Source organism: Acanthopagrus latus, chromosome 6 (assembly GCF_904848185.1).
Source record: "Acanthopagrus latus isolate v.2019 chromosome 6, fAcaLat1.1, whole genome shotgun sequence".
Classification (NCBI taxonomy): domain Eukaryota; kingdom Metazoa; phylum Chordata; class Actinopteri; order Spariformes; family Sparidae; genus Acanthopagrus; species Acanthopagrus latus.
This window is the reverse complement of record NC_051044.1, coordinates 33,795,037-33,802,427: the sequence shown is the minus strand read 5'-3', so window position 1 is coordinate 33,802,427 and position 7,391 is coordinate 33,795,037. Positions and strand designations below refer to the sequence as shown.

The following is a 7,391-nucleotide window of genomic DNA, read 5'->3' as shown; positions in this document are numbered from 1 at the left end:
CAGTGGATGTGTATGCGAGATGGATGGTGAGGGTACAGTGGGATGACTTAACACCAAGCAAGATGAGTCGTGTTTGCAGCAGACATTTTAAAAAGGAAGACTTTGTTGACAACCTGGGGAAATTGAGAAGGTTGAAGAAAGTTGCCGTTCCTGCTCTTTTTCTTGGAATAATTTTCAAAAACCATCACCAAGGGCGAGGGTGTGGGAGCGGAGATCCAGAGTGGAAAGCCCTCGTCCTGTCCATGACATCGACTCAGAGGGAGGGATAGAGGTGGCTACCCTGGCACCAGAACATGATTATTGTCTTACTCCTACAACAACAATGATTGCAGATCAGTTGGCTGAGGAAAATGATACACCTCGCCAGAAAGTAAAGGAGCTTGAACTACAAATTCAGGCTCAAGCTGCATTTGTTTTGGACTGAAGCGCTTTGCAGGATCAGATGAAGACATCCGATTTTATACCAGGTAAGTTATAATTACGGTGTTTTGAATTGCAGAAAGCTTATGTCTTGTACCATATTCACAGTGATGGACAAAAAATCACATAAGTCCTGTACTTAAGTGAAAGTAAAGATGAGCTACACAAAATGTTGCTCCACTAAAAGTCCATCTTACAAGCGTATTTTCCTTCAAGTGTACATCAAGTATCAGTAAAAGTACTGTACTTTATGACTAGCATAATGATATGATTGGGCCCAAACATGTGCTACCTACAGCACTCAATCAGATGTTTAGGCACAGTTATTCCTATTTTCTGTAAAACAGGGCATGTGAGCAGAGTGGAGCAAGCGGGGAGCGAAGCATGCGAAATATAGTCAGAGCGCAGAGCGGGTTTTAATCCGAAGGCCAGAGCGATGATTCCGTTTCGCTCCAGTTCCGTTCCAATACTGCTCTCCACGAGTTTAAGGCATGCACAAGTCCACACACTCACGTGTGCCTTCAAGGGTTAGCCTACATCAGAGGTCATTTGTTGAGAGATGGAGTTTGTAAAATATTTCAAAAAGCAAGCAGACAGGTCATATAGGTGCAACATCAGGAATTGCTTCCTCTTTTAAATTTAAGTGAGCGTAGAGCGATTTCACCAGAGCTGAATGAAATTTTAGGTGAGCGGCGAGCGGAGCAATCTGGTATAACAAAAGGAGCGAACACCCACGTAAGCGGGGAGCGGAAATTCTCGCCGCTTAGTTCTGCTTAAATGCTCTGATGTAAAACAAACATAGTATAGTAAAAAGATAATTGACCTTGTGAAACTAAATTAGTCTACAATGACTAACAATGTTATTTTTGTGTATTTTGTTTGAAAGATTCCATTCTTAGGACCACCTGTTGGCATTCTGGAGGCTCATCAAGCCAGAAACATCAAGGATGATCCGTGTGACAAATGCCAGAGAAGCAATGGTCTCTGGGGCCGAGAAGAGAACATCAAACATCAACCAAGTTGCTGCCCATAGATGAGTTTCTTTTTCTTAATTATCTATCAACTGGATGCACACAGAGAGAGCTTGGCCAACATCCATCGAACAGCAGCCAGCAGAATCATCACAACCTGGGCCAACTTTCTTTACTGCCTACTGGGAGCTGTGTGTATCTGGATGACACCTGAAGAAATCACAGCCGACCTACCTCTTGAGTTCAAGGAATATGCAGACACTAAGGTCATTGTTGACTGCACAAAGCTGCGGTGCCAAACTCCATCCTTGCTTGTGCTACAGAGTGAGGTGTACTCACATTACAAATCACACTGTACCTTCAAGGCCATGATTGGCATGGCACCACATGGTCCTCTGACATTTGTTTCTGCGCTCTTTGGGGGGTTTATTAGTGACCGTGAGCTCTTCAGTCTGTGGTTCAGTCTGTCCCTGACATGGCTGTGATGGTGTACAAGGGCTTTAGGGTGGACAACCTTGTGCCAGTGTGGCCATGTGGGTCATCTCCCCCCCTGGTCACTGCATGGCGCGGTGCCAGCTGGTGCTGGTTAATTGTTTGGTGGTGCTGCGGGTGATTAAAACCAGGTGTGTTGGTCAGCGCTCTCCCCCTCTGCTTCTGCTGTGCGGTGCGTCTGGTGTGTTTGGCGTGCACGTCTGTGTCTCCCCATTGTGTCATTAAGGTAGGCATTCTTTACTATCTGCCGTTGCGCTTTTTTTATTTGGCTCTCGCGCTTCATCCTCCCGTTCCGTTGCAGTGCTGGGAGCGACGGTGAGCCGGAGGGAGCGAGCGGTTCCGGTGGGCATGTGTTGGGTGCAGTAGAGCTCAGAGGTATTTGTCTGCTGCTGCAGTTTTCCATTTTGCACTAGTTTTGACACTTTCTTTTTTGCTGTGCAGCGGGGCCGCCATAACCAGCAGCTCCCACTCTCCTAGCTCTGCATTTATTTAGTTGGCGTCTTGGTGTGTTCCAGTCATCGGCCACCACGACAAAGTTGCTGCTGTCCTGGCTCGGCTCCAGGTGGACTGAAAAGCTCCATGCTGTTTGGTCACTGCACGTGTCCACGGCTGCAGTTTTGGTGTGAAGGCATCACGCCATCATCGGTGCCCCCATCAGATCCAGTCTGAGTCCAGCCAAGTTTGGCTCACCTGTCTCTTCTTTTGATTTAAATCATTATTTTCCTTACTTAATTTAAATATTAAAGATTGTTGTGTTACAATTCTGGTTGCATTTGAGTTTAATATTTGTTTGCTAATAGTTTGGATTATTTTGTTTATTGTATTACGCTGATTTTGGGTTTGTTTTTTTTTTTTTGTTTTTTTTGCTTTGTTTAATGTTTGATTTCCTAGACTAAGTTGGTTTATATGGTGTTTCTTTGTCAATTTTCTTTAACTCCTCAGTTGTAGACCGAATTTGTTATTTCTTTTTTTGTGTGTTATATGAATTGTTTCTATTTTGTATTGCTTTCTTCCAGGTTTCTTTGGTATTAATTGATCAATCGCGTATTTGGGTTTCTGTCTTCTTTTAACCGTAGATGCCCTCATGGGTCCCCACACTGTGCTTTGTGTTAATTTTGTGTTTTTCTCTTGTTTTTCAACAGGTGCTGAGGCCCAATCGAGTGGCAGCCCTCCCCTGGTGGTGGTGTTTGACACAGGTTTTGTGGTTGCAGTGCACTGGTAGTTTATCGTAGGATTTTGTCCTTTTTTTGAGTTCCCTGCCGCTGTGGTAAGCCCCAGTCCTGGTTGGGTCCTTTTTTGTTTGTTGCCAGTGTGGCCCCATCTGGGCATATCTCCCCCCCGCTTTGGTCAGCCAACCCATTCTCATACCAGGGTTCAGCAGGATAACAAAGTCACCTGCAGATGGAAGGAAACCCAGGGTGGATACAACAGGGGTTTAAAAATGAATTTCATTGTCGTTTATGGTGTGATTGTATGATTGGTCGCTGTCTGAGTCGAGTAGTTGCTATGTTATTTTTTTTTCTTTTAAAGGTGACATTAAGTGTTTAACATGCATAAACTGAAACTAAATGATTATGATATGTTTTGGTGCAGTTCTGCAGTGTGTTGCTGAAGATCAGAGATTTTTTTAAAGTTCCCTTTAGTTTAAGTTAAATAAGTTCCAGAAGAACAATAGTATTGTACTAAGTTATAGTATGTACTGCTTTTAACCTACAAATCCAGTTTTCCCATTTCATTTCCTCATAAATTGCTTTAAAATGGTTATATTTTCATTTAAAATCAGAATCACACATCCCGTCCAAGATCATTCCTGCTCTCCATTGAAGCCACATGTTTTTACTGAATAACTTACTTGACAAATTTAAATGAACTTAAAACAATCAATAGATGCTCTCAAAGTTCTTCCTTTTGGTACAGATAAGCCATTCTCCGACTGATGTCTTTAATTAGCAAACACCATGAAAAACTGAAATAAAATGAATATTACAAACAAGATATTATTAGCACCAGAATGAATACTACAAACACAAGATATTATTAGCACCAGAATGAATACTACAAAACACAAATATTATTAGTGTAAAATAAAATTCAACCACAACCATGCACCTTCTGACCAAAAACGTAGGAGTGGTTACCATCCTTTTAAATGTTGCACAGCTACTCTTTAGTAACAAGTCTTTACTGCATGTAGCTTTCAACAAAACACATCCTCTTTCTCTGATTGGTAATTGAGCATGTGAGAACAGCACACTGCCCACTCAGTCCTATTTACAGGCTTGGCCAGTAGGTGTCACCACAAACAGGGGAACCAATATACGTTTTCAAAATACCATTTACAATTTAAAAAAGGGAAACAAAAATCAAATCAAATCAAATCAACTTTATTTATAGAGCACTTTTCATACACGCACGTGCAGCACAAAGTGCTTTACACAAGAAAAACAGAAGCATAATAAAGGATAAAGAAAGCCCCTCGCTCCCACCCCCCATACTACATACCTGCACACACACAAGGACATTCAGATCTATGGGGAGCACATTTTCTGCTACAGCTACACAATGCACTTTTATTACAGCAGATATTTATGTAGGTATGTGTAGAAAAAAAGATGTCTGCTTGCTCTCTTATTTTTTGCATCACACCACTGTCCCAGTATATTCTTTGAATCAGGGTGTCAACCTCTGCAAACACCACAAAATTACACCACTCCATCCCTGTTAGGAGCAACTGTCCCTGCACCTGCCAGTAGTAGCTATGACCCTGCTTCAATTCCAGGGTGTCATCTTTCATTGTCAGATGTGGATAATTCACATAGCTTTTAATGTTTGGACATTTTATTTCATTAAAGTTCAGAGCTTTCTGTTGGGTCAAAAACAACACTATGTGGGGATGTACCTACCCATGGAGTGTCAGGGTGTATAATGAAGCCACAAGGGTAGTGGTTCACCCTCTTGAGCTTGCAGTACTCTTCAATGGCATCAGCTTCCATTTTGAGACCGCTCTTCATTGCTGCTGCCTGATGGACCCCGTTTGGCAACTGGTCTGCCATCTTTTCTAAGGTGCATGGTTTAGCATGGCATTTTTCCCCAAAATGTGAGGAGGTGAGTCTGGGATTTCTCAGTCTATGTGTTACAGCTATGAAGACGGCGGACACCAGGGCTTGAGTCTTCAATGATGCTGACTTTATTCTTTACCAAAAACAATTACAGTCACCAAGCACATTAACTTGTCCAGGTCACCAAAGCGAGACTTCGCCGCTGCTTCTCCGGTCTTTTCGCGCCAACCCGCATAACCATGGCAACCAGAGCAAAAACACCTCTTCTTCGTCGGTTCTGTCCGACCCGTGCTCTCCGGTGCAACCTGGTGGCTAAAACAGAGAACTGCACGCAACCACGTACAGCATTGAACACATCACATAAACATGTCACTTCACCTCTTCCCTGCAGAACATGAAATTAACAGTTGTAAACAAAGAAATTATGGGGTCCCCCTTTTAACCATAACAGTGAATCGTCACATATGCCAGTGCTGGGTAACCTCAAGTGACTTGAAGTGCAAATGTTGATGCTCAGTGAAAACAAACGGACAGCATGATATCTCCAGTTTGCAGCCAGCCAATGGCAAATTTGGATGTGGTGGAGCATCGTGGTGAGCAACAGGGTGACTTCTTGCCTTGGGTTACTGGTATGACAGGGGACTGCCTGCTTCTACCAAACCGAGTGCAGAGTCCGCCAGTGGCACCTCACTGGTGATACCCATTGTACAAGTAGTTGGTGCAGAAACAGGGTGAACTCTTTGTAGATCTCTGACACTCAGAAAACAGTCCAGGTCCAGCAACTCTCCACTGATGGCTTTATACAGTGTGGACCTATTTGAAACAAACTGAGAGACATCAGTAAGATTCATCACTTCATAACTACAAGTAACAAAAGTACAGTTTTCTTGATTTCAATGAGAAAAGTAGGCCCAACAAATGAATTAATAGGCTACTACCTACTAGTCAAATTCTCACCTTACTCCCTTGGCCATGGTCCTCTGCTTTGGTTTGGCAGACATCACAGTCATCTTCTCAACGGGACCTGGTTTAACACCTTGTGAATATAGGCCATAATAGCAGTGATAAGTGTCTGTGATGTGTGTGTGTAAATGCAGTATTGAAATTATAGTCACATTATTCCAAGACTTCCCAGGGTTCTTGGTTTGTGCCACTGTTGTTCACTCCCCATACAGCTCAGCACTGGTGGAAATACTGGAATGTCAAGCTGAGAATAAGGTGCAGACTGGAAAAGCAGAGCCACACAATGGTTACACAGCACTGATCCAGCTGCACACGTACAGCTGTGATGGGCCAGCTCTTCAGGGATTGAATCCTTCAGGCCCACCTGTAACAAGATGTTAAACATGTTAAACAATATTAAAAAGTGCAGCACAACTTATTTTTCATATATTTATATGGACCAGTTACACAAGTAGGCTACAATTTATTTTTGTACACTGTCAAAATTAAACAGTTTTTTTGTAAACACTGTTCTTAAAGGGATTAAAAATCTTTTTCTTTTGATGTTGTCAGTGGTGCAGTCCATTTGATTTTCAGGTACACTCAGTGTCCCCATTTAAAAAGTACCAAGATTGCAGAATACCAACCTAGACTCAGCAAGTTTACATAAACTTGTATATATATCTGATGTGTTTCACCTAGCTGGGATGTTCAGCATACCTGGAAAAGCATACAACATACCACTAACTATACTACACTACTGGTTGCTGTAAGTGAAAACATAGTAGTAACGTAGCACTAAGCATACACTGGTCGTTTTAATAACACTAATAAATTATGTCACAATATGTATGTCTGACATGATTTGATGTGGGTTAGAAGTACTTAGCTGCTAGCCAGTCATTGTCTAACAAGCTAGCAGCTAACAGCTGCGGTCTCGCTGCTCACCTTCAAAGTTCTGGATGTAACTTGACATGTACAGTTTCAGTTCTTTTTCACACTTGCAACCAGGTGCAGGTGAACAGTGGTCGACAATCCTGTGGACGTCTGATGGACTGATTTGTTGCCATTTTCATCCTACACACCTGAAGGTTATAGACACTGGTGTAGATTCTTCTTCACGGCAGCAGTGCATGAGGGGTACGATGAGAGGAGCCTCGCAGACCTGACAAGGACTGTCGGACCTCCGTTGGAGGGGCTTTTGTGGAGGTTTGATGTCATGTGGGCGGTGTTTGACGTCCAGTCGACAGTTGCAGCAATCTCTCTGGACACAGAAAAGGCATTTGACATGGCGGATTGGGGGTATCTATTCAAAATGTTAGAGTTTGATCCAGAAGCAGCAGTGCAGACTAATGGGCTGGTCTCGGATTATTTTAGGTTGGGTACAGGCACCAGGCAGGCTTCGCCCTGCCTCTTGCAGCAGCTATATGTGGGGCTACTGACTTCCTGGATATCACTGTAGGTGGTATGGTACATAAATTGATGCTTCACGCTGATGACATTTTAT

At 43.0% G+C, this 7,391-nt stretch overlaps 1 long non-coding RNA gene across 1 annotated transcript; it reads left to right on the top strand.

Annotated features, from left to right (window-relative positions):
• The first annotated feature begins 1,943 nt into the window (after positions 1–1,943).
• LOC119021313 lies at positions 1,944–5,513 on the top strand. Its single transcript, XR_005075516.1, has 3 exons — positions 1,944–2,109; positions 2,185–2,258; positions 2,399–5,513. It is a non-coding gene; the product is annotated as an uncharacterized LOC119021313 (long non-coding RNA).
• Positions 5,514–7,391: the final 1,878 nt, after the last annotated feature.